This window comes from Lissotriton helveticus, chromosome 8, assembly GCF_964261635.1.
Source record: "Lissotriton helveticus chromosome 8, aLisHel1.1, whole genome shotgun sequence".
Lineage (NCBI taxonomy): Eukaryota > Metazoa > Chordata > Amphibia > Caudata > Salamandridae > Lissotriton > Lissotriton helveticus.
Genome location: NC_136069.1, coordinates 1256498807 through 1256526580, shown reverse-complemented (window position 1 = coordinate 1256526580; position 27774 = coordinate 1256498807).

Here is a 27774-nt window from a genome sequence, read left to right as displayed (position 1 = left end):
TCTGGATGGCCACTACTTTAGGGGATGACACCGCCTCCCTCCAATCTTCATCATCTATGACTAAACCATCTGCACCCCACTGCTCTCGAAGTGCCACTAGTGGATCCTCCATGTGATTGATCAGCTGTCTATAAATCAGTGAGATGGTTTTAGTGGGGAGATGCCCTTCCAGCACTTGGTCTTCCAACGGGGGGGCCTCAGGAGGCGTAGTGCCCCGGGGAATATTTGTCTGTAAGGCATGTCTTATTTGTAGATACCTGTATCTCTCACTCTCACTTAGTTGATAACTTTTCTGCAGGGCCTCAAACGAAAGGATCACATCTTTCCCCCACACATCTTTGACTCTCGGAATCCCGAAGAGGTCCGAAGAGGTCCCATCGGTCAACACCCCTCGACTTCCACAAGTTGCCTAAGCCCTCAGAGCTCCACAAAGGAGTGGCCTGCGTGATCCTCCCAACCCAATTGAGATGTCGGTTGACCACATGCCACACCCGAACTGTGTGTGCAGCCGGCCCAATGAGGGAGATCTTACCTAGTTTAGTGTAGAGGGCTCTCATATAATCCTGCCCAGGCATCTGGCCCTGGTCCATTGCACACCCTGGGTCCAGAGGTGACCCATAAATAGCATGATTAATCGCCGCAAGTTGGGTAGGCCCAGTAGTATTTGCAGAGATCGGGCAAACCGATTCCTCCGTCATACCAGGGCAATGTGAGTTTGGAAAAGGCAATACGTGGTCTTCCTTCCCAGAGGAGTCGTCTCTGAAGAGACTCTATATCCTTGAAATATGGGGAAGGCACTGGATCCATAGCATTCTGAAGCGCGTACAAAAATCGGGGCAGCGCCATCATTTTGAACAGAGTAGCACGCCCCAACAGGGAAAGCGGCAACTCCTTCCATCTCTCCACACCTCAACGGAGTCGAGTCAGCAGGGGCTTCAGGTTATTGTCATATCGCAGCTTCGGGTCCATAGTAATAAAGATACCAAGGTATCTAAAACCTATCAGCTCTATCCGGAGGGGACAGCTGCCCGGGATGTCAGGCGCTTCCAGTTAATGGCGAAGCCCGAGTACCTCCCGAATATGGCCAGGACATCTAGGAAATTAATCAGCGAGTCCCGGGGAGTATACACTATGGGTGTTACGGGTGACTGGCGCTCATATAGAATATAACATAAAAATCTTAGCACTTATGATTATAAGGCTGGTGCATCCAAGTTTTTGGGGAGATAACACGCTTGCCTGTACACGGGCAGGACGCCACGGATTTAGCAGTAGCTGTGACGGAACACAGGATGTTACGATTTCGGACCGTATGATATACAAGCCACTACGGATTTTTGACTCTTGACGATTTTGGAATTTCTCACATAGCATGTATCTTTGGAGGAACGTCAACCACAAGTGATTAAGCAGCAGGAATATACTGCAACTCTATAATACTCCTTGAGTATCGGATATACAATTTTTTCTATATAGGAGGGGACACATGATAAGGGCTGATCCTGACTGTGTGAAGCCTTGACGAAGCCGTAGGTGTCTTGAACCTAGGCGAAACGAGTTGGCGCAAGGAGTGGACTTTGTGGAATAAAAGACCTCTATCATTTACACCATTACTGTGGAGTCGAAACTTTGATTCATATTTTGTAATTTACATTGTATTTCTGTGTGCTCCGAGACTTTGTGTTACTTGTGAGTCCTGGGGAGTAGTAAAATAAAGCAATATATCATCCGCATATAACGATATTTTGACCTCCCAATCCGGTGTCCATCGTAGTCCTCTGATCGTCCTGTCCCAACGCACCCATGCCGCGAGCGGCTCAAGCGCCAATGCGAACAGTAGCGGGGAGAGAGGGCATCCCTGTCTCGTTCCTCGTTCCAGAGGGATATCCGCAGATTTGTGGTTATTCACCACAATTCTAGCAAGGGGGCAAGAGTACAAGAGGTGTACCCACCCAATAAACACCAGACCAATACCCAGTTTACTCAAGACTGCAAATAAATAAGGCCACTCGACTCTGTCAAAGGCCATGGTGGCATCTAACGACAAGAGAACCGCTGGCTCGTGGATATGCGGTGCACTAGCCAGGATCCCCCGTAGTCTCCATATATTTAATGTGGTGTTACGGCGGGGCATGAATCCAGACTGACCTGGATGAACCAATGCCGTAATGACCTTCACTAGTCTGGTAGCCAACAATTTTGCCAATATCTTGGGCTCTGATTTTAGCAGTGAGATTGGTCGGTAGGAGGAACACTCCGTCAAAGGCCTACCTTCTTTATGAATGACCACTATATTAGCTATACGCTGACCATATGGGAGCTGTCCTATTTCCCGGGTTTCAAGAAACATATCGCGCAGGAAAGGCGCCAATGTGTTGGCGTTTGGTTTATATAGTTCTATGGGGATTCCGTTTGGGCCGGTGGCCTTCCCGGAGTTCACCCCCCTGATGGTTTGCACTACCTCATCATTCGTGAGGGGAGAGTCCAAAAATTGCTGATCCTCCTCTGACAGAGTCGGCATACGGATATCCTGCAGCATGTCTGCGTTCTCTACCTCTGTGTATGTATTAGCTGCTGTGTAAACTAGGCGATAGTAGGACGAGAACTCTTCCACTATCTGTTGTGGATCTGTAATCTTACCTAAGTCATTTGAGTGCAACTCCGTCACCAATCTCGTCGCCCTTTTCCCTCTCTCTAGCCACTCGATCAACTTCCCAGCTTTATCGCCATGTTCGTAGATCCTACTTTGGGTGTCAGCTTGCTGTGTTCTAGCTCTCTCTCTCGCCAAATTCTTATACTCATCCCGGAGGAGTTTCAATCGATGCCCCACCGCCGGAGCGTTGGACCTCGACTCCTCCCCCTCCAGTGCCATCAACTCAGCCTCTACTCTATCTACTTCTTCGCGACCTTTCTTCTTTTTACCGGGGATGAGGGACAGCGTCTCCCCCGGATCACTGCTTTGTATGCCTCCCAAAGGGTTCTCTTGGACTCCACTGTACCCACATTATTGTGGAAGTAGTTGTCATTGGCCCGTTTGACCTCCTTCTTAATGGCGGGGTCTTTTAACTGCCACGCATTTATGGGGACGACTCTACTAACATCCCTGGAGCCCACCTCCGTGCGATACCAGACCGGCGAATGATCAGAGATCCCTCTGCCCAGGTGTCTCACCTCTCTAACGCCGGCGATCTGTGACATCAGCACTAAGACATAATCTATTCTCGAGAGGGAACCGTGAGCCGCCGAGGAATGGGTGTAGTATTTGTCAAACGGGTTTCTCGACCTCCATCCATCCACCAAACCAGTAGTTTCCACAAAATCAGACGACCACCGGCAAGACGACGGCAAAACTCGGGGAGGGAACCTATCCAACTCTCCATCCATAACAGCATTAAAATCACCTCCCACAATCAGTATTCCAAGAGGAAAGGTTAGGAAAATTCTACACAAATCTCGAAAGTTTTCAGTTTGGAGGGCCGGCGGAACATAAACAGACAATAGAGTCACCGACCTTCCTTCCCACAACCCAGAGATCCCGACATACCTGCCACGGCTGTCTATCCAGGTGGCTTGAATTGTCAGCTGGAAGGAATTTCTTATTAAAATCCCCACTCCCCTGGATCCTGAGGTAAATCCAGCATGCGCTCCCATTTTATACCCTCCCCTGTGCAACGCCATACAACGATTCCCAACAAGATGCATTTCCTGTAATAGCACCACATTGGGAGCGTGCCTCCGGATCAGTTGATTAACCATCCCTCGCTTTATCTTATCTCCCAGCCCATTCTCATTCCAACTGAGCGTGGCAATCCCCAATTCCCGCCTAACAGTAGACATTGGAGTGGTACATCTCATCTAAGTCACCTGATGCATGAAGAGAACAAGAAAAACAATATTCAATAAAACCCAACCTGCAAAGAAAGCAAACAAATGCAAACCTACACATAATACAAAAAAAACCTTCACCCTCCCTGCACCCCTGCATGTAACGAAAGCTATCCCCAACTAGCAGTGTGCCTGTCGACCCCAATCTAGTCTACAGGTAACTAAAAGTAGAAAACAGAGGAGGACCTTCCAGCAGGTCCGCCTTCCCCACTCCCCCCCTTGGACTCATCAAAGCCACCCCTGCGCTTTCAAGTCAAGAAAGGAAAGAAAAACATTTAGCTAAGCTCTATTAGGCAGGGAGTACGAATGTGAGCCCCATTCACATCAACAGCTATATATGACTCAGGATTGCCCCCTTACAGTCCTGCTCCCACAAAGTCATTGTTCATCGGCCTCCGCCCGCTCCCGCGACTCGGAGCCCGACATATGAATGGTATCCAACCAGCCCGCCGCTACTTCAGGGTTGGCGAAGAACCAAGTCTTTCCATTAAGCTCTACACGGAGGCGGGCCGGGAACATCATGGCGTACTTTATATCCTTGTCTCTCAGTTTCTTTTTTATCGCCAAGAAGCCCTGTCGCTGCCTCTGCACCGTCTGGGTAAAGTCCGGGAAAAACCGCAGGGTCGCATTCTCAAATACCAGTGGGGCCGCAGCCCGAGCCGTCTGAAGGATCACATCTCTATCGCGGAAGTTGAGGACTCTAGCTATCATCAGGCAGAGGTTCACCCCCGGTCTAGGCCTACCACCCGGGACCCTATGGGCACGTTCAACTGTGAAGAAGTTGCTGAGGCCTTTAGGCTTGAGATGATTGAGAATGAGGTCCTCCACAAAAAGATCTGGCGCTGGACCCTCTGATTTCTCCGGCACTCCCAGCATGCGGATATTATTGCATCTCGCCCGCCCTTCATATTCATCGAGCTTACGGTCAGCTATATCCTTGGACGTCTTGAGATCACGCACTTTCTGCTGCAGCAAGTTCACATCTTCTAGGAGGCTAGTCGTTTTGACCTCCAGCGATTTGACCTTCTCACTCGCTTTTGTGAGATCCGCCCTTATCAGCCCCATTTCGATGGTCACAGTATAAAGTTTACTGTCCAAGGCCTCCATCTTTTGGCCCAAGGAGGTCCGAAGTCCAGTGATTGCAGTCATAAGATCCGCCAACGTAGGCTCTTCCCTTACAGGCGTATCTTCAGAACCCCCCGTCGGGCCCCTTTTCGACTCCACCGGGGACCCCTTAGGCAGGGTATAGCGTTCCAGTTTGTTGGCTTGGACTTGTTTGGTCCCTTTCATAGACTTAGGCAGGGTCTTATCCGAGTCTACTCTCGCCGCCATCTCAGGCCTTAAAGCGCGGTACGACTCCTCCCGTCCAACGCCCAGATAACGGCGTCCCCAGCAATCAAGAAAGGGACGTCTCCAATATAGCCACTCTACCCCCCGCCTGACCCGGTCCAGGAAATCAATGCAGGTCTATTCTCAGACACTATCCGGGCGGGAGATATGTAGCCTCAATCTACAGTCTGACACCCCTGACAAATCCTCCTCAGCAGTCCACTGCTATGTGCAGCGCAGTCGCTATACACTCTCCAGGGATGACCTAGACTGGACGCAGCCTCAGTCATAGGCATCCACCAAGCAGCAACCGGGACCCCCAGGACCCATCTGGGACCCACAGCCAGCACCACTCAGCCGGTTACAATAATAAGTGAGGCGTCCGTGCCTCACAGCCGCGAGTCACCAGGAATCCTATGCCGCCAGGTCCATCCGGCAAAACGAGATCGTCTCAGCACTGCCCCACTCCGCTGGTGATCCAACACCCAGTCCAGCCGTTCGATCTCGCTGGCAGCGCTGCCTCTGAGTCCCCCCCTTCGCACAGGGCAGAGGTCGGTGCACCTGGGTCTCACACAAATCGCTGGGCCACAGCCGCACTTCCCCAGACTTCGGCCAGCTCCTTCGGCACCTCCACGCTGCCGCATCACTCCGCCTATGAACAGCTGATGGCAGCGCGCTACCTGGCAGACCGGCCGTCTCGACGCAGTGGCAGCCCTGTTACTTAATCCTCCGCCGAAGTAGACCTGCCGGGTGAGCCGCGTCCAGCCGACAGCAGTGCGCCCAGTCCCACACAAAGCTCATCAGCCAAGACTTTGAGAGTGTCGGGGCAACGGAGATCTCGCAATCACTCTCCTGCTCAGTTTCAATGTAATTCTCACAGGTTGTCCGGCCGGGCCGACATTACCCGGCTCCGGCAGCCGATGTTTTCAGACTCTATAACGGATAGATGCACACCCGAGGCCCCGGCTTCACAGTCCGGTAGGCCTCGATCTCTCCGACGATATATCTCGGCCGCCGGATGTCAGGAAAAGTCCAGATTTTCGCCACTGGCTCCACTGCTGTTCCCTCACCCAGAAGTGAAGTCGGGACTCAGTATATGTATCAGGATGACGAGTAAGGAGAGGAAGGTCAGCGGAGCCGGTCCTTAGGCAGCCATCTTGGTCGCTGACGGGGCTCCTCCCCCCTTGCTTCACCATTTTAAATAGTAGTGTACTGAAGCGCTTCACTTCCTACGGTGGCGGCTGGGTGAAGGGCGGTGTTCAGATTGTGTGCACTGCATTCCATGGCTACTAGCAGCACCATGTCTGCCACTTCTGCGTTTTGTGATTGGCAATGTAGGAGTGTTACTGCTCCTGCTGGAGGTCTCCTCACTTTTTCCAGAGACCATTAGGGAGCTGGCACCAGAGTTGGCTATTTGCAATAGTTCCACAGCATTTGTGACTTGCTCTAGGCCTCTAGCAATATCTTGGCTGCAGTGAGTCATCTGCATCTGCATGGTGATGCTGCGCCGTGTGAAGTTGGATGTCACTGTGCAGAAGCGGTATACAGCCTTCGTGTAGCTGTGCATACGTGCATGTGCACGTTGTGCAGCCCTGTTTCTAGCACTTTCAGTGCGCTCAAGTGTAGAACATATTTTTTCTATTGCACCTGCCATCGCCATCATGCCCTCACCCATGTTACGCTGATTTCTGTTCAAATTGGACAGCTGCCTGTTTATTGACCACAGTGCCTTGTGTTGCAGGCGCTGCACTTGAAGCATGTCCTGCTCCAGTCCTGCAAATACAGTGGGTGTCTCTAAATTTACACTACTACTCCTGGACAAGGACCTTTGTGCTCCATATGTGCGTGATCTTTGCTGCAGTTGCTGTTGTCCTAGGCTCTCACCAGGTTCCTGAGTGTCTTCAATACTGTCTCTTGCATCGACATGAATGTCCATGTCATCCTCCAAAGGAGGCAGAGGGGGCACATGTCTACGCTTCCTGCGCACTATTGGTGTGGTCACACATTCCTCACTGCTTTCCCCTTCATTGCCTGTATCAACATGGATTTTGGAGTCCTCTCCCTCAGCAATGTCCCCTGTTGCCCTTGATTGTGCTGTGGATGTAAAGTGGGACATATGAATTTGTGTTGTGTTATGCATCTTAGAACAAATACAGTTTACAATTTTGAAGTTCTATCAATCCTGACACTCTCATGTAGCCTAAAATCCAAAACACAATGTGAGCATGTGTATCATTGTTCTCAATTACAAAGTATCCTTCACGAAACTACAACTCCCATGATGCATTTGTATGTGTATGGTATGGAGTGTACCTGGACTTAAACTTGTTTACTTCATGTCCCCTATCTACACTGTGTGCATGCAACACCAAGCTGATTAAATCTTTTTGCCATGCATCTTACCTTGAGAACTGGAAGCAGGGTCAGAGCTGCCAATATCAGCCACTCCACTGACACTCTCAGGCAGGAGAGTGGACTCCACAAGTTCCTCATGTGGTGTGGGTTGTTCAGCAGTGGAAGTACCACCACCAGTCTTCTGTGCCTCCTTCAACCGGGCTGCCACGCTCTCTTTATATCTCTGACGCATATCATACCTTAATTCCTCTATGGTACGTGTGGTGACTCCAACAGCATTAACCTTTTTTTGTATTTCAAGCCAGATCTTCCTCTTCCTTGACTCCGGAACCTTCAATGCTTTCTTCTCAAAAAGCAGTTCATGACTGCAAACCATTTCCTCAATTAAAACCTCTTGTTCCTTTTCTGATAACTTGTGCTTCCTTTTCCTTTTTTCTGCCTCCATGCCCTCCTGTGACCTCTGGGACTCCATTGTAGAGGTAGCAGTTCTGTGCAGCCTTCAAGCACTCTCCTAACTGCCACTGAGTGTGGCTCAGGCAAGCAGGTGCAGGTAACCACTCCCTCTTCCTGGTTGTGATGTCATCAACCTGCACCTGCTTTGCAGATTCCCGGTTTTGCGATTTCTTAAATTGCGAATTTCGCAATTAAGGAATCGCAAACCATTATTCTGCGATTTTTTAGCGACATTTAAGAAATCGCTAAAATTTAGCGATTAATTACATACATCCCGTTTTGCGAATCTGCAACTATATTTTGCGAATCACAAAATATCGCAAATACAGATTCGCAAAACGGGATCTTGATACATCTCCCCCTCAGTAACTAATGGTACCCTAAGATTCGTTATTTTCTGTCCCTCGAAAATAGAACAGTATGTGCCTTTTGATGCTTAAAGGATCAAAAACAGCTTGTTCCAGTATTTTCTGGTACTTTGCCCCTCCTGTAAATATTGGCATGCTTGACATGCTGATATTTACTATGGAAGAAAAGAGGAGGCACTTGTAATCGTACAAACAGGTTAATACCCCCCTACTTAAGGCCCAGAATTATTGGAGAGCTCAGAAGGGATGTTAGGTGTTTCTATTACATGAGCAGCCAACCTCAGTTACTGTCCTACCTGTGGTTCAGATAGTTTCAGTCTTTTCGTACACATTAATGTAGTGTGTTCCCTGCAAACTGGCAATATTTCTTTACAGGTGCTAACTGTCCTTGAAAATGAATATTCCATTTTTTCACATATTAACTTCAAACCAGTTTTCCTTTTCACTTTAAGACTCGATCAATAATTGTTTCTTCACAAAACAACTTCACAGGTGAATGAACGTCCAGATTTTTAGGTGAATAATGCACATGCAGAAAACTTTGCGAACTTTTGGAAGCAAACCGTCGCTACTTCGGACAATCCTGGAGACTACTCTTGGACGCATATGTACAAGCCCCTATCGCCACTACAATGTCACCTATTGTGACGTTGTGGTGGCGATAGGGGCTGCACCTTATATACAAGGCAGAGTTAAGCTACTTAAAGTGGCTTAATGCAGCGTTAAGCCACTTAACATGGCTTAACGCTGCCTTGTTCATAAGGCCCCCTTTCACGCTATGGTTAGCGTGAAAGGGGAGGGCAATGGGTGTTGCGGTGGGCGTTCCACTGCAACACCCATTGATTTTGACACTGCACCCTATGTACAATGGTGGCGTATATAGGCGGAAGAGCCTAAAATTAAGACCAGGGAATACCTGGTGTTAGGTTGGCGAAACAAGGAGAAATGCATTATTTCTCCTTGTTTTTGCTTTTTCTTTGTGTGCTGCCTTGTGCAGCATACATAGAAAAAGCAAAATTATATGGTTTGTTTATGTACAGGAAGGTGTCCCTTCCTGTACATAAACAAACCTTTAAAACAAATGCCATTTTGTCACTTTCATGTGTGTTGCATGAAGCAGCACACATGAACGTGACAGAATGGTGTTTTTGGATTGTTTATGTGCAGGAAGTGAAACCTTCCTACACATAAACAATCCTCCCCTGCACGCAGACACCCTTGCACCATAGGGTGCCTGCGTTGGCGCTAAGTTGCTAAACCTAGTACCATCGCAGGGGGAAACGCAAGGCTGCACCACATTCTTGTAAAAATGGTGCAGCCTGGCGTTTCTGAAGTGGCGGAGAGCGGTGTTAAGCCAGGAAGGCTAATGCCTCTCTCCGTCACATCGTCATACATATGGCCCTCAGACTTTTGATTTGGGACCAATATAGAAATATATAGTCTATCCCCCCAGCAAATAAAATATATGCATTTGAAAGAGAAAATGTTGGATAATAATGTTAGATGGTTGCATACACAAAGCTTAACAGACCAATCTGAGCGGTACTTGTGTTTAGAGAGATTTTTAAAATACTCCCACTAACTTTGAGCAGAGGAAATTGTTCGTATTCGCTTATCTCCCAACGGTGAGGATTCAAAGTGCTTGTAGTGAGTTAGTAAAATAGAAAGGTCGGTGCAGGTATAATCAAATGCTTCTAGCAACAAGTGGAAATATCCCTCTGCAGTGGAGGGGATCCTGCATGTAATATGAGCTATGAATCCGCCCCTATTTGATTATTGGGGAATCCCAAAACTCTATTAAAATACCGCAGTGCATCTTGGGTTGGTAGACGCACCCACACCTTAACGGAAGCAGTAACAATATTTAGAATGCTAAATTGTGATCTGGATAAACTTTAGCTTAATTGAAGTTATCTTAAGACATGGGTATGGTATTGGATTTTTTCTTTTAATCATTAGCATTTTTTTGGTTATCCGTTTCCTCAGTCAACGTATACAGATTGTTAGCACTGGGAAGCACAAAGAAAAGATCTCCATCAAATACAAAACGTAAAATGCACTGGAGCAAACTCAGGTTGCCTGACATGTTAGGCCTTCACCAGATCTACTGGTTAAATTATTCAACACGTGTAAAGTGTTTGCTGGATGGCAGTAATGGAAGAAACTGGTTTCCAATGGCAGTCGGCGATTGCCCAGGGACCTTTGCAACGTCATTGATGTCAGTGAAACAAAACACTTTAAAGGGCAATTGACCATTCTACTTTAGATCGTTTAATTGACTTTGAACCTGGTAATAGGATGCCATACCAACTTCAATGTCACCCAGGGCCAGAAAAACAACACGCACTAGCCCTGAATGTCGAGAAGAGGTCATGGGCCTCAGGCCATAAACTCGCTGCATCCTGCGGCATTGTACTGTAGAATTTATACAGCGCTTCCTGCAACTCTATGGAGTGCTGAAGCGCTATATGTCATTGAAGGGTACCTGGCAGCACTAATTGATGTGTCAGTTGCAGCAGTTGTGCTCATGTGATGTAATCATCTGTACTGATTTATTATGTGCTGGAATGGCCTTCACTTTGCTAATTTAAGGAGCTAGGTCTTTGTGCCCGTTATCAATCACTGTTCCTTATCAGTTTATCAGTGGGTAAAAATAGTAAAAAGTCCCATCAACTGTGAGGATGCTTGTGCCATTTCACTCACCACAATTCAGCTGGGAGTAATATGCCACAGGAGGTAAATGCATACACCCCCGTGATTCACAAGAAATAAAGGGCATGCTTGTATCAGACCAAAAAAAGAGGAGACTGATTTTGTTGTTGTGGCATTAGATAGCATTGAACAGTCGGAATAGGGCAGTACATCGGAAAGAGCTTAGCAAATTGGCTTATTTTCAGTTCCAATCTATAAAAAAAATGATTAGGCAACATTCTAGAAAAAGTAAATTGTACTGTTGTCACTCAAAATACAAGAAACTACAAATGCTGCCTCCACTGTTCACAATTAAACGAAAGTAAATCACCATGGCGTAAGGTTGCAGCTCTGTGGGAATGTTGCTAGAGGTCATGGAGGGTTCAATTTAACGTTCTATAGGTGAACAACCAAACCGTTGGCGCACAGAAAAATCATGCAGCTCTCCATCCGAGAACAGTTCACCATTTCTAAACTGCCTGCCACGGTCACAAGGCTATCCCCCCTCGACCCACCTGGGGTTTTGTTGTGATTTGTTAATCTTGGTCCTTATCGGCGACCGTATGTGGTGTCGCTGTACTTTCTCTATGTTGGTGATACTACGTCACACATTCCATTTTGGAATGTGTGTTTGGTATTTATGTGATGTCACCCCGGCGTCCTGGTTTTTCCTTATCTTGTCCCCTACCTGACCCCTGCTCCCCTATATACCCGTGAGCCTTTCTGATTTAATAAATACCTTTATCATCTACATTGCCGTCAGTCTCCTCTTTACAACAGGTTTCCCCCAGCATCATGGCAATAGTTGCCTTTCACCTCCCTTGCGCCATGACTGATCAGCATGCCAGTCATCCGAGAGTTCTGTGCCGTTAGGGGAGCCGCCATTATGGCAGCAAGTCTGGGGGCCCTGAAGCTGTGCTGTGCAGGTACAATGCAAAGTTGTATTATGTTGCAACGACAAACTCTAAATTCCCTAAGCAGGAGTTAACAGTTGAAAACCAAAAATATATAATGAATCCAACATACCCGAAGTTTTTCCTTGTGCTTATATTCTGTTTGGTACTCTCAGGCTTTCCCTGGGGTCCCAAAAAGAAAAAAAATACTTCCGAAATCCACGCTCAATGGACAGTCTGAGGACTGCTGATTGACGGCCACACCCACCAGACAACTCCGCTCCGCCAAACTCGCCCTGGATTCCGACCCACCGATCCACAAGACACAGAACCGGAGGAAGATCATTCTCCTACCTCGCCGCTAAGACCTGGAACACTCTACTGCTCCACCTCAGGCAATGTATCATCAACCCAATTCAGGAAGGACCTCAAGACCTGGCTCTTCGACTGAACCTCCACACCTAGACAGATCTGCAGACCCCCCTCAGCACTTTGAGACCCTCATGCATGAGTAGCCACGCTTTACAAACCGCTGATTGATTGATTTATTGATGGCCCAATCCCAGTCAGTGAAAGATCTGCCTGCAGAAACTTGGCAGTACCCCACCTCTAAATGGAGCGGGGCAGCAGGCAAATAGGGCATTCCACCATGTTTGTGCAGAATACTCTGTCAGCCAGATTCAAATTTAGCCCTGTGATCCGAACCTTGTTTATTTAAACTACTCACAGAATTTCATATTGTATAAGCTTTTTACATTTTGTTGTCAGAGACTCCAAAATACAGGCACTGGTTTGTGTAATTCCTTAGAAACGTGTTGCATGAATTTAGTTCAGAACAAAACAGAACAATGTAAGTAAAAAAAACTATGCATGTTGATGCTGCATACAGTGCTTTGGATTGGTAACTGGATTTTGAATTCTAAGCTACTAAGGTAACATATTTCAACCAAAGCAAAATCAAACTACATTGGGCCTTGTAGTCATGTGGAAATAGACCATGGAGTAATTTGTATCTCCATTTTTAATTGGACGTTCTCAAGAAATAATTGATGTATTTATTTAATTATCTGTAGGTTGGTAAATGCTGCAATAAGACAGCCTCCAAGCATAATGGCTATGCTGGCAAACCCAGCCTCACTATGGTGCAGATCCATTGACCAACATCACAAGTTGGTCTGTGTGCATATGTAAGGACATTACAGGCTGTTTCCTTCATCAACCGTTATACATATGTACCTTCACCTAGATTCTTGGCTAAAGGCTCATACATGTGATTCAACAGAACAATAAAGACCCGTTAAAAGATTGCATTATGCCTTTTTCATGTATTTATTCAGCTTTATTTCTAATGCGACGGGTCTCAATGAGGCCTTCCTGGTGACATGGAAATCAAATGTATTCGGATCTCATCGGTTCCATTGGATTCACCTTCTATTTGAGGCATCTTTACTCTCCAAAAGTATCCTTTCCCTGTCCGTTTTGCAAAATTGAGCAGCCAGCTTTCCATGAGGCAAATCACAGAGACAAATGTGGTTCAAGGACGAACAGACCCGTTTCACAGGTGATCACAATGCTCCTTACATGTTTTCCTTAATCAAGAAGCAGAAAAAGCATTGTGTCCCTAGTGTGACTCAGTGGAGCCCTATATTGTACTTATGAATATAAAATGCTCCTGGTCAGGCTCAATTGAAAGAGCAGAGTGATCTGTGATTCTCTTCAATGTGCAATTTCAAGAAGGAAACAAGAAAGAAGCACGGACTGATATGTTTCATGTGTTCCTCGGTAGATTCAAATAAGCAAAAGGATCAAAAGGCATTATGGATGCTGTTTGCCAAATTTTTTGTGTGAGAAATTCAGTTGTTTCCAAAGGCAAGGTACCTTATATCCTGGTTGGTGGAGACTTGCGAGATCCGTGCCAAAGATGTGTCATACAGCCGGAGCAATACATTGGGTCCTAGATACGGAAAAGGCTACAGCTCGAGGTCCAGCATCATTATCGAAGATCCCGTTAATGAGGGCTTGCGATGCAAAGTCCAGCATCGAGAATGCATCAGGGTGTGGAGTCCTGCGTTGTTGTCAATGGTTCCATTGGTGAGGGGCTTGCGATGGGGGGCCTGCATTGGGGATGCATCGCACAGCCACGGCTCTGATGAGGCTGCGTGCTGAAATGGAGAAGCAAAGCCCTTGGGACTTGAAAGTACATCCAGCAGAGGCTATGTATCAGTTCCACTGGATCCAAAGAGGCTGGAAAGCACTTTACACCCATTTCTAAGGTCCCGAGACTGGGGGTGGCACAACCTGGCAATGTAGATTCACAGATGGCAGAGTTCAGGTGCAGGGGCAGGATTGTTGAAAGCATGTTGTGTACCTGAGGCTTCAGATCAGGAGACCATTCAACTAGCCCTTAGTGTCACTCTGGGGTTCTGGGTTCAAACAAATGCTGGGCCAGTCCTTCTCTCCAGGCAAGAGGATAGTGGGCAGCAGCAGGCAGCAGACCTTCACAACAGCAGACCTACAGAGTGGCAGTCCTTTCAGAAGCACAGCTGTCCTTCTTCCTGGCAAAGTATCCACAGATCCAGAGTTGTACTGAAGAGTTTGTGTGTAAGGCCTAGTATTTATACCCAGTTCTACATCTTAAATGGGGGAGGTTTCCATTTTGATGCATCCTACGTTCCATGCCCTGGCTCCAGAGTAACTACAGGGAGGGTGTAGGCAGCCCTTTTCCTGGAGGCATGACACAGCCTATTCAATTGTAAGTATGACTGGGTCCGTCTGCACCCTCAATCCAGCCAGTGAAAGCCCATTAAGACACACGTAAGCTCTCTATTGTGTGTGACTCTCTTGGAGGAATACACAAAGACCATCTTTCAGTTACACCCAGTCATATGACCAGAGACCGGCTATAGGCACTAAATGGCTAAGGCAGGAAAATGGCCACTTTCTAAAAGAGGCATTTTCAAAATTGTAATTAAAATCAAACTTTACCATAAGATAGGAGTTTTCATTACAATTCCAAAGACACCAAAATGAAATGGTTACCTACTTCCATTAGGAAATTGCAGCTTTTTAGATGTAATAATGTAACCCCAATGTTATCCTATGGGAGAGGTAGGCCTTGCAGTAGTGAACAACAAATGTAAGGGGTTTTCACTAACAGGACATGTAAAACTTAAAAGTATATGTCCAACTTTTTAAATTCATTGCACCCTGCTCTCTGGGCTGTACAGGATCTCCCCTAGCTGTGACTTATATACATTATACATTATATGTGAGTCTTCAAGTGCACGGGAGCTTTAAGCAAACCGTATTTGAATTTGAATTTGAATTTTAAAGTATTTGTTAAGCGCACTTACACCGGAACGGTTTCATGGCGCTGGATAGCTGTGAATCAGTGGAGGCGAAGAAGGAGGCTAGGCAGCTACAGATCTAGAAAACAGGAAGGTCTTGAGTAATTTGCGGAACTCCAAATAGGAAGATGAAGTCCTGAGTGCGAGAGGGAGTGAATTCCAGAAGGAAGGGGACAGCACAGCAAATCTGGCCCCCCCGGACTTCTGCTTCCTAAAGCGGGGAACTGACAGGAGAGCCTGATGGGTGGAACGAAGCTCTCTAGCCGGGAGATAGGGTGAGATGGCTTCACAAAGGAAGACGGGAGCAGTCCCCGACCTGACCTGATACGTGATGCAGCCCAGCTTGAAGAGGGCCCTCTCCCTCACCGGTAACCAATGCAAAGACTGCAACAAAGGAGTCGCATGGTTAAATTTGGGGAGACCATAGATTAGGCGGGCCGCCTGATTTTGTATCAGTTGGAGCCGGCGAATCAGGTAGGCCGGGGCGCCATTGTAGATCACATTCCCGTAATCCAGGCACGAGAGCACCATAGCCATAAGGATGAGCTTAAGTGCGGCGGCAGAGAAGAAGCGGGAGACCTTTCAGATTATACGGAGGGAGAAGAAGCAGGCAGACACCACTGAATTAATCTGCGTATGAAGAGTGAGTAAGGGGTTAATGAAAATGCCCAGGGTTTTGACCTTGGGAACTGGAAGGGGAGGGGGACCAAGGGAATGGGGCCAGAAGGAAGGAGACCAGGGACTGCAACCACCCCCCGCCAGCACCAGTTCAGTCTTGTCGGGGTTTAATTTGAGGTGGTTGCAGTTCATCCACCCTTGAATGAAGAGCATGACCCTCTGGAAATTCGAGGCAGAGGAAGGGGAGGAAGAGAGATTGAAAATAAGTTGGAGGTCGTCGGCGTAATTAAACACCGAGACCTCCATCTGCTGTAAAGAAAAAATGAGGGGTGAGATGCATAAATTAAATAACAAGGGGGACAGGGAGGAACCCTGGGGGACTCCGCAAGTCACTCTCCGAGGTGGGGCAGTGAAATCGGCCAGATGGACAGCCTGCTCCCTGTCCGTTAAAAAGGAACGGAGCCAGGCAAGGGCCGTGCCCCCAATGCCCGCCGCCTCGTAATACACTGGGGTTTACTAAAATAGAGATACCGATTGGATCGCCTTCAGACGTTTGTTTTAAGGATGGCATTAAACAAATGGTGATGCAAACAGCTACTTTTGAAAAGTGGGAGAGCGCCACATGGGCTCTATGTTGAATCATGTTTGAAGTAAATGTAAGCATCTTAGGAGCTAATTGACACCATGGGTGTTTTTTCTTTTTTTGGAAGGTGGAGGGATACTTTTGTGTATACATTAGGTGTTTTCAATGTTCACAGGATATATGCACATGTTGCACTGTGAAGGTGACGTTTGATTTAAGGAGTTTTTGTGGTGTGTTAAAAATTATTATTTTGAAGATGAGGTTCTTATTGGGGTCCTGAACATTGAGTTAGGAAGACTGTCACTTTCAGCATGAAGTAAGGATCAGTTATATTGGACCAGTTTAAGTGTTAGAGTGCATTTTCAGTGGAATGTATGTCTCATGAATAAAAACTGATGGGTCCTTTTTGAATTAATTTTGTGTTTTTGTTACCCCTTGGGAAGGAAATTATACTGAAATGCATTGGGTAGAAACGTATAATGCTGTGGCAGGAGGAACTTTGGAATCTCTTATGCTGCTCTAAAAGTCTGGATAGGCAATGTTGAACATAAAGTGAAAAATTAACCTATCATGAAAACTCGGGTGACATTTGGTGAAAAAGTTGAAAAAAGGAAGAATAAAGAATGATAAACAGGTTCACGATTGGATTAATGTATTGATGTGGTTGTGCATCTTATTTGGGCGCCAGATGAGGCTACTTGTTTTTTGCAAAAGGTTTATTTTGCCAGGATGAAATTGCAGTCTAAAAACTGCATACAAGCAGCAGTGGCAGGTCTGAGACAGGTGTAAAGAGCTACTTAAGAGGGTGGCACAATACATGATGCAGGCCCACTGGAAGTATTTAATTTACAGGCCCTAGTCCACTTTACTAGGACATATATGTAAATTAAATATGCCAATTGGGGACAGGCCTCTATTACCATGTTTGAAAAGTGACTACATGCACTTTCGCACTGGGTAGCAGTGGTAAAGTGTGCAGAGTCCTACGGCCAGCAAAAAAGAGATCAACAAAAATGGAGGAAGAAGGCATATTTTTGGGAAAGACTACCCTAAGGCTGACAGGTCTGACAGGGCCATAGGCCAGGGGCCACGACCCGCTGCCCATGGCACAAGGCCATGCACAGTTAGGTTGGCTGCCTGTAGAAGAGTTGGAAGCAGCCAACACCCATACTGCACACTCACCACCACTGCTAATTACCCCACATATTACACCACTCATGACAACTCTATTACATAATTAATAATACCACCGCAACATTTGCAATTAAATTATTGATGGAAAAGCTGTGCATGGCGGGGGCAAGAGTTATTTATCTTAGGGCACGAGTAATAGTTACTTGATATAGCTATAGCTGGTGAATTTCTGTGTTTTTTAGAGTTTAAAACATTTCGTTCTTACTAAAGAGTTCACCTAACTATAACATTACTGTAACCTTTATTTTTTTCATATATATGGGTATAAGAATAAATGAAGTAGTTATAGTAATTTGAAGGTGGTGTGTAAAATAGAAATTTAAGGTATAACTATAATTTTTTTGTAAGCTTAGTTCATATACACTGAATAAATAAAGTTTCCCTAACTATAAAGTTACTTTAACCTGACACACACACACACACACACACACATATATATATATATATATATATATGCATGAGTGTCTGAGTGGGTTTGCGAGTGCCTGCATGTGTGTGCGAGTCAGTTTGTGAGTAAGTGCATGAGTGTCTGAGTGGGTCTTTGAGTGGGTGCATGAGTGTCTGAGTGAATGTCTCAGGGGGACTGTGAGTAGGTATGATAGTGTCTGAGTGGGTTTGTGAGTGCCTCCATAAGTGTGTGGGTCAGTCTGTGAGGGAATGCATGAGTGTCTGAGTAGATCTGTGAATGGGTGCTTGAGTGCCTGAGTGGCTGTCTAAGTGGGTGTGTAAATGCCTTAGTGGATGTATGAATGTGTGAGTGGGTCTGTGACTGGGTGCCAGAGTGTGTGAGTGGGTTTGCGACTACCTTCATAAGTGTGGGAGTCAGCCTGTGAGTGAATACATGTGAGTCTGAGTGGGTCAGTAAGTGGGTGCATGAGTCTCTAAGTGACTCAATGAGTGTATGTGTAAGACTGTGAGTGGATATGTAAATGTGTACATGAGTCTCTGAGTGGGTCTGTGAGTGAGTCCATGAGTCTTTGAGTCGGTCTGTGAGTGGGTGTGCGAGTCTCTGAGTGGGCCTGTGAGTGAGTGCATGAGTCTTTGAGTGAGTCTGTGAGTAAGCATGTGTGTGATTAGGTCTGTGAGTGGATTTGTGAGTCTCTGAGTGGGTGTGTGCATCTCTGAATGGGTCTGGGAGTGGGTGTCTGAGTATGTCAGTGGGTCTGTGACTGTGTGCATGAGTCTCTGAGTGGGTCTGTGAGACAGTGCCTGCTTCTGTGAGTGGGTCAGTGAGTGGGTGAGTGAGTCTGAGTGAGTCTGTGAGTGTCCGAGTGGGCGTGTGAGTGTCTAAGTGGGTCTGTGAGTGGGTGTGTGAGTGTCTGAGTGCTCTATGTTATGCCCTTTTCTTCTCTGTTTTGTCTTTCTTGCTCATTTTTCTACCCTCTGTTTTGCCTGTCCTGATCATTTTCCTGTCCTATATTCTGCTTTTCCTGGTCGTGTTCTCTCTTCTGTTTTGTCCACTCCTGCTATGATTTGTGTTTCCTGCTTATTTTTCTACCCTCGGTTTTGACTTTTCTGCTTGTTTTTCTCCTCTCTGTTTTGCTTTTGCTGCCCACTTTTCTGTCCTTTATTTGCCTTTCCTGGTCATTTTTCTGCCTTCTGCTCTATGTTTTGTTTTTCCTGCTCATTTTTTCTGCCCCGTTTTTCCACTCAAAAGCCCCAGGGGCCACCACTTCCCTGGGGCTTTGCTGAAATTAAGGAGGGTGGGCCATGGGGACCCCCTTCATCTGGCTTCTAGAGCCTTTGGGATCACCACCTCCCAGGGGCTTTAGTTTTTATCAAAGGAATGGGCTGCATTGACCCCCCCTTCCTGGGGCTTTCAAATGCCCGGTCCTCAGGCACCCCCACCTCCCTGAGGCCAAATACTTTAATTAAAGTGGGAGTAGGCCTGCATGGCCCTCGGGACCCCTTCCTCCAGGGCCTGGCCTTGAAATATATATTTTTTAACAGGTGAGGCAGAGGGCCATGGCCCCCCTCCCTGAACTGATTTTGGCCCCCGGACCCTATCTCCTAGGTCCTGGTCTTGAATTGCTGGGTGCCCTGGAGATCACCCAGAGCACCCTGTCAGCACCTTTGGGTACCATGTGGGAGCCTGAATGACCCCCACTGTCTCTGCAGCCTTCCCGCCACTTGTGGGCGCATTGTTCTCACACACAGGGAGCTGCTAAACATGCAGCTCCCTGTCTGTGAGAGCAATCATTTAATCTGTTTTCCTGAAAACCTCTGCTTCCAGCAAGCGAGAGCATTTTGTCAACTCCCACTTGCTGAAAGCAGAGTGTTTGCTCTGACTTGACAGGATCTATCAAAGCTCCTGTCAAGTCAGAGCAAGCAGCTATGTCCCAGGGGCGGGCACCCCAGGACATAGGAGGAGTCAGCCCTGGGGGGTGGCTGTCCAAAGGGTCATTAATGGCTCCAGGAGAAGGCCAGTCGGCCATCCTTTTTTAAAATTTCAATGGAATCTCCTGGGTAGGTAGTGGTCCCGGGGTCGAGAACAGCCTGGAAGGGAGCCGTATGCCCCCCTCCTTGTAAAAGTAAAGAAAGCCCCAGGGAGGGGGTGGTCCCTGGGGCTATTGCAGCCAATGGATTTGTGTTTGTGGGGGCCCCCTCCTCTTTTTTCCATAAAGCCCAGAGGAGGTGGTGTCCCGAGGGCTTCATTTAGCCCCACCAGAGATGTCCATGTGCCCCCCTCCATATATTAGTTAAAGCCCCAGGGAGGTGGTTGTCAATGAGACTCTTTTATAAAATGCCCCAGGACCTGGCTCATCTGGGGGGCCTTTTCAAAATAGGCATGGGAGCCCACGCTTGGGTTTTTTGCCACAAATTTGAGAATGTCGCAATTTTCTGGCAAAATTGTTGTTATAAAACATATTTTTTAACAAGGCAGGGTTCCTTTAGGACCCCATGACCAAGTTTAAGGGGGTCAGGGCATTCCTACCATGCCCCTTTTTCTATTTAATTTTTTTTGGGGGGGAATCAGCTGAGTTCTAAGATGACTGCCAATACTTCCTGGTGGCCACCACCTCCTCAGGACCAAATACTTTCATTAAAGTGGGAGGCTGTGTAGCCCCAGGGAACCCATCTCACTCACAGACTGACTCACACACTCATAGAGGCACTCGCAAACCCTTTCAGATACTCTCACACCTACTCACAGGTCCACCAAGACATTCACTGAGACATTCATGCATCCACTCAGATACTCATGGACCCACTCACAGGCACACTCAGACACTTGTTCACTTACTAACAGACTGAGTCACACATATATGGAGGTACTTACAATTCCACTCAGACACTCTCACATCCACTCACAGACCCACTCAGATACACACTCAAACACTCATACACCCACTCAGACATTCATGCACCTACTCACCGACCCACCAATGCACCCACTGACACCCTATGTGAGACACTTCTGCAGCCTTTACCAGGCCCATTCAGATACTCACACGCCCACTGAGACACTCATACAGTCACTCACACACCCACTGAGACAATCATGCTCTCACTTACAAACTACCTCTCAAAGGTTACAGGGTACACTTAGGATATAAAATTAAAAAACCTTAGAAATCCACTGAAAGAAACAAAGGTTAGACTCTAACCGTTAGAGAGACTTCAAAGTTAGGCACACATTTCACTCATAAAAAAACAGAGAAATTCATCAGTTATAGTTACCCGAGCTAACTATAATCTTACTCCCAAAATCAATTGGGAGTGAATCACTCGACCTGAGTAACCAGGGCTAGCAACTTTGTAATAAAAAGCCCTCAATCACGTTTAGCTAGGTCATAAGGCAGTATATCTTGGTTCTCCGCCAAGTTTAAAAACGTGCAAGCGTCATCATTGGGCTCCCTTTTGTAGTTTGCTTACCTCCACCAGGAGGAATACCACTGGGTATTGCAGTAGTGATTGAAGATAAGGTGAAAGTGCTCAAGTGAAGTAACATTTTAATTTTAAAAACTTGTATGTCCTTGACTAAATTTTTTATAATGAGTCAGGAATCAAGTACTAATAAAAACAACGTGGTGCGTGTGTGGACGGGTTACTAGTCCTACGCAATACTAGTGTTCAATGAATAGGTCGACATGTTTCAGCCCTGCGTATATGCCTGGACGGTCGATGGGGATCTCTTCAGGACCTCAAAAAGAAGTGTGGAAGTATCCTGCGTATTGCACAGGTACCCAGACACTCTCACAGCCACTCACAGACCTATTCAGACATTCATGCTCCCACTCACAGAACCACTGAGAGACTCATCAACCCACTCACAGACCTACTCAGACACTAATGCACCTTCTCAGAGACTAACTCAAACTCTCATGGAGACACTCGCAAACCCACTCAGACACTGATTCCCACTAACAGATCCACACAGACCCGCATGCACTCACTCAAACACCCACTCAGACACTCATTCATCCACTCACAGACCCACGCAGACAATCACACCCCCATTCACACACCCAGTAAGACACTTAAGCAGCCACTCCCAGACCCACTCAGTCACCCACTACCAGACCCACTCAGACACCAACGGACAGACCCACTCAGACACTGTCACACCCACACCCACTCTCACACCCACTCACAGACCCACTGAAATACTCATGCCCTCACTCACACACTTACTCTCAAAGGTTTAAGGTTACAGTTAGGAAATACAATAAAAAAATCTTAGAACTTCTATTAAAAAAAGGTTACAGGGATGTTATAGTTAGGAAATAACATTAAAAAAAGATAGAAACTCACTAAAATACAAAGGCTACAGGGATGTTATATTTGTAAGTTTCATGGATGATTAAAACAAAGGGATATGGTGAACTGAAGAATTCTAAACATCCATTTATATCTTAAAGTGCAATGCAGTGCTGTTATGTTTTGTAATGTTCCCCAATATAGGCCTTTTTTAACAGGGTTTTATATCGCGCAAACTTGACCCGATGGTATCAGGTACCAGAGCGCTTTACATGAGCACCAGTTGTGTTACATGAGGACACATTCTTTTTGTTGTTAGGCACAGGGAGATTAATTGATTTGCCCAGAATCACAGGATGCTGTGCATCCCTGCTGAGACTCAAACCTCGTTCCCCAGCTACGAGGTAAACCGCCCTAGCCGTTAGGCCAACTCCTCTCCCTAGGCCTGGGTAGTTGCCCAAACATTAACCTACATTTTCCCTGCCATTGTACTACATAACGGTTTATGGTATCGACCTTTTACCTAGTTAAGGTGCTGCACAAATGTTGTGTGGTTTTCCCCGAAAACTACCTAATTTATTATGCATGAGGATTCTCAGAATCACAGCAGGATTACCACCTTCTGCATAATAACTATGTATAAGGGTCATCCCCTCCATCAGCCTTGGCCGACATGACAGAGCAAGGTAGAACCCCTGAGGGTACATTTCGGGTATATATACACCATATCTTTGCTGGGGCAGGCAGAGGTGAAAGACGTCCATGCTGACACACTGATGCTGAGGTTCCTGCACGCAAACACTCCAGCACGCAGTGGTCTGACATCCCTCGTGGGCTGTCCATTCTCGAGACCAAGACGGGGTCTTCATTCTCACACACCAGGTAATGGGGTTGGCTCTATCTTACAGGGATTCTTGTCTCTACACCTACATACATGCTAGGTACACTTAGGTACGTCTAGTCATGGTTGCATCGTAGGAATACCCATTATTATTGTCATGAATTTATATACCTGCCTATATTTATTGTTTTAGCACTATGATAGAAATCTACCATCCATTTACTCTGTTGGTGCTTATAATCATTTATATCTGATTCTTTCCTATGGTTGTTTCAGCACACCTATTTCACACTACAATGACGCTGGTGCAAAAATGCTTATTGAAAACGTCCCCACCATTTATTCTGTGTATTTCTCTGAGACAAAGTGAGCACGAGTGACTGAGCTTAAAGTTCTGCACTGTTTCCACGAACCCTGATGGGACAGAGTTGTCATGTTCGATAGTTGCCAGGAACCAATTCTTTCCTTGGTAAGAGGAGTTTACAGTGGCACTGTGAGCTAGCTTGGTATACAGGTGAACATACTCGGTGGGGGTGTCTGGAATCAGTTTGGGCATCAATCCCACAGTTTAGGTTGTCTAAACACGCAGATCCTATATAGACATGGCGCCACCAGCATTGGTTTGGTTATTTAACGGTCAAATCTGAGTAATTCAGTTGTGCTTTTCTCAGAGACCCCTACTCACGTTTACCCAGAGACATCTGGCATGGGAAGGGAAAAATCCTGAACAGCTGAGCAGGCATATCCTATGTAGTGGCTGTAGGTTTATTTAAGCTTGAGGGACAAATAGTTCCTATTGTGCATAAAACTTTATGTCAGTTTCCTTGAAACTTTTTCAACAATAACTGAAGAAAAAAACACTGCAGCGCTAAGTGAAAATGCAGTAGGGAAGGAGAAGAGGAAGGTGATATAAACATTTCAGAAAATATCAGAACTGCTCTTACTTTAAAATTTGCTGATTTTGGAGTCACTGCAAGAGGTGGGACTGTAACGTTTATGAATGAGGCACACAAGTCATACAGGCCAAAGGTATTCTACTCATGGCTCAAACTCCCACTAGCAGATGCACACACAAATAAATTTCATTTGTATACTGAAAATGAAATACCAGAGGAATATTGTCCATACGAGCACATTGAAGTTCCGCTCACCTACCAGGAGCACATAAACAGGCTTAAAGGCACCTTCCCACAAACAACAGATAAAGTGAGTCTCAGTACGCTCGGCAGAGACGGAGCCACTTGGCCGTTCTAAGCGGCTTATACACTGCATCCAGACATTGGCACAATGACCATAGCAGACTTACGTCCACTACACAAAGAAATAATACAACTTCACAGAAATCTGACAATTTATTATGAGAACACCCACACTTCAGCCAACAAGGGCTACACCAGCAGGACAAATGTAGGGTTCTGCAACTAAAATAACTCTACAAACACTAAATGCAGTTATGGGTAAAATGCCGACAAAACACAAGCGAATGCCATTCTGGATAGCTCAGAAAATAACACAGTTAGAGGCAGTGTTTCCACACACATTCCCTCAAGAACAACATAGAATGCTAACAATATGCTTGCCAATGGGGATAGCTCCCCAGATTGTAGCTCTTGGGGTACAGTTTTCGCTGCCATCTGTACCAGAACTCATGGAACTCATGTATTGAGACAGATACAGGACGATTATGGAGCCAAACCTGCTCTAAACTCAGAGATGAAATTGTTAGGACATTTTTCACCAGATATCCACAATTATGTTATCAAACATAAAAGGGGAGGCAGCAGCAGTGGCAATACGCCAATGCCTGAGGAATTTAATTCCCATACATCAGGAGTGTGAATTGCCTAAAAGTATCGAAGATACATATGCCGAATTAGGTAGAGATAATTTGGGAGCTAGAGCAACAAAACCTCAACTCATGGGTGGTCCTGAAAAGGATAACATCAAGCAAGCACCTGATTCTTCTCAAAAGAAATGGGATAATAAAAAACAAAAGAATAGAGAGAATAGATCACAATCAAGCGGTGGGTCTCCTCAGCAGGAGCCCTCAGAAAGGAGATAAGACCGTAGGAATCGTGATAACATTAAAAAACAGTTATCAGGATACTGATGCACATTCCTCTCGTTCCTTTCAGAGTTCATCAAATAACTCAGAGAAGGAGGGACGGTCAGAACACAGACAAGAAGAACGAACAAAGTCCAGAGATACACATCGTACTTCAGACCATATTATCAAGAAAGAAGATAAACAAAAATCAAAACCTCAATTTAAAAAGAATAAGGTAGCTGGCCTTAAAGTAAGAAATGCCAAGGATACTGAGGATACAACTTCTGAACGGGGAACTGGCTCTGACGATGCTAGACAGCACAGCAGAATTAACAATAGCTCACCAGAATCTGATGGAATTTCTGGTGACAGCAGAATTGAATGACCATATTACGGTGGAGATACCTGATACTCGGGTAAGTGTCCCACACCCGTTACATGAAATAACACTCCAAATGGAGGGGGGACAAACCCAGGAAAATTAAAGGTCTCTTTTAGGAGAACCTAACTTATAGCTATGACATCCTTTTGGCTGAGAAAGATTAGCCACCTGAGATTGTTCTGGAGTGCCCAAATGGAGAAACAATAATTTTACTGGCTTTTTACGACCTCGTTCCAGTATATGTAAAACATTCATACGTGGCCAGTAGCAATTGCTCCAGCATTAAATTGCAACCATGTAGGGTGGAATGTTGAGTCACCTCACCAACAATTCCAGCAAAAAACACTCCAAATCCACAAAGACAGAACCCAATAAAACAAGAAGTGAAAAAACAAGTCAGTGAGATCTTAGATCAACTTGAATACCAAGGTGTAATAGAGAATTGCACATCTTCAATGAAGAATTCTTTGTTTTCCGTAATGAAGCCTGACAATTCCTACCATCTAGTTTTAGACTACAGACACCTGAACACATGCACAAAGACATTTGCAGTACAAAATGCACACAGTGCCGTATTATTGAATAACATTGTGCAGAAAAAACACAAAACAACACTAGATATCTCAAATGGATTTTTCTGCCAAAATAAAGCACCTGAAAGCAGATATTTGACAGTATTCTCAGGTCTAGGCTCTAAATGTCAATTCTGTTGACTGCCCCAAGGGTATAAGAATAGCCCTCGGTTGTTCTTTGCTAGGATAACAGAGTTACTTCAATTTTTTGATGAGGAGGCATTGTTCTATATTTATCTAATGGATGATGATTTATTGGATCATTTGACCAGGGTGAGCAACATAATTTTGGGGTTCGCCTCTGCGGACTACAAATTCAACTTAAAAAAAACGAAAATAGCCCACCTCAATGTCTCATTTTTGGGATACGAGTTATCAAGTGAAGGGAAAAGCCTAGCAACTAACGTTTTAGACAAATGAGCACTGCTCTAATATCCCAAAACGTTGAAAAAGTTTCAATCCATATTGGGATTCCTAAGTTTTGGCAGAACATACATTTTGGATTATGCAGAAAAATTAAAACTTTTCTACGATCTAATCAGACCTGATTTTTTAATGAGACATTGGACAAAGGAACACACGGATATCCTAAGTTCCTTACAAGCTGACATGATAGTTTCCAAACACCTACACACACGTGTAAATACCACAAATCTGATGATCCGTGTAATCGTGGGTCAATCTGGGTACACTTACCTGACCTTCAATGAAGGAAAAAAAGTACCCATAGCATACAAATTGCACTTATACACACAAACGCTGAAATTAGCTTTGCTTCTACAGAAAAAAATCTGACAGCAGTACAGACTGCTGTAGTGAGAGAAAGAGCACTGGCACAGGGGAAACAAATAATTGTCTTAACTCCAGCACCAGCCTTAGGAGCTGTTACAAAGGCAAGCATTCTGTATGCAAAGGCTTTACATCCGCGATAGATATAATGGGCTAATTCTCTCACTGCAACAGATGTAGACTACAAATTTGATTCGACACTAAAAACACAAGCATTTTTGCAGTACAAACAAGAATATCCTCTCCTGAATGAAATAATTCCTCTAGATCAGTAGGAATACATTATTTCAACTGACAGTTCTGCTCAACCTGCCATAGGTAGTAAATAACAATGCAGCGCTGCTTGTGCAGTTGTAAAAAGACGTATGCAGGAAGGCAAGTTCCATCCTAGCAGTACGAAGACACAGTCTCTGGGAGATTGAACGGCACAGCTGGCAGAATCAAAAGCCCTATTACTGCCACTAATACAAATGGATCAGGAATTCCTCACACTTATAGTGTGCGACTCGTTTTACTGTGTCCAGTTTTACAATGAATGTCTTCATTACTGGGGTCAGAATGAGTTTAAAGACTCAAAAGGTTGCACAATAAAGGACAAATTGCTTTGGGAACAAGTGGGAGAGCTGAAAAAAGACTTGCCAAGAGCACTCGTAATACACACGCTAAATCATCAATGTGATGGCATTCACGTTGAAGGGATTCATTGGCTGATGAAGCCGCCAAGGC